Source organism: Octopus bimaculoides, chromosome 6 (assembly GCF_001194135.2).
Source record: "Octopus bimaculoides isolate UCB-OBI-ISO-001 chromosome 6, ASM119413v2, whole genome shotgun sequence".
Classification (NCBI taxonomy): domain Eukaryota; kingdom Metazoa; phylum Mollusca; class Cephalopoda; order Octopoda; family Octopodidae; genus Octopus; species Octopus bimaculoides.
This window is the reverse complement of record NC_068986.1, coordinates 113,970,501-113,971,551: the sequence shown is the minus strand read 5'-3', so window position 1 is coordinate 113,971,551 and position 1,051 is coordinate 113,970,501.

Below are 1,051 nucleotides of genomic sequence, written 5' to 3'. Positions count from 1 at the left end.
AGTATCCTGATAGACTCTCTCGCTGCCCATGCTCGGTGGCAGTGAGCTTTGTTGTGCATCACTGGCGAAAAATAGGGAATATACGCACACACATACACACACACACACATTACGTCAAGAGAATAGAAAAAAAGACCTCTCTTACTGTTTGTATTAGCTTCCTAACTGTATAAAAACGATGTCTTAAAACAAATCCTAAAATAAAACATATACAAAAAGTATTCTAATTCTCAACGAGGTGGCCAAGACGAGTCATGGGCACCTGACCAAATTTATACCACCTGTTCAACTGGTTGGTCTCACTGGTTCGAGAAATGTATCCTCTATTCCTTCTGCAAAACCAATAATTTAACAGGACCAGAAAGATTAAGTTATTGACTGCTCTTTTTGCAAAGTTAATATTAAATGCTGTTCTTAATAAAACAAAACAACAACACCATAATATTCTTTATCCGAATTGGGATTCCATACATAGATGTGTTCAATTCCCCATGATGTGTTCAATTTCATGAAGCTGTTATTCCTTATGGTGCTCCTGGACTTTCGTTAAGTAAGAACGAGTTGTGATTATATTTCCAATTCTTTTCAGGTGATCTTGCGAAGGATTTTGAACTATCACAAGAAAAGGCCAAATTTATTTCTTCTCTTTTGAAAGTAAGACACTTACTCGCAGTAAATGTAGCTGCGAGTTACTATAAAATTTTGATTCAGCATTTTATTTTAGAATGGATTATCATCTCTGTTATTGTTATGACATTAATGGATATTCATCAAGTTTATCTGATAAGCATGTTGGAAGTGAATGGTGACTATTTATTGATTCATCACAACCCAGGTTAAAAGCCGTTTTACGGCATAATGGAAATTTAAAACCAACGATCGTCATTGATCATTGACTGCCTTTAAAAGAATCTTATATTAACACGGAGATCCTTTTTAATGCAATTCAATACAACCATCATCAGTGGAATCTTTGTGAAAATTTTAAAGCAATTACCATGTTAATGGCCATGCAAAGGGAATTCCTTCGGCAATGCTTCTTTCTATGTCT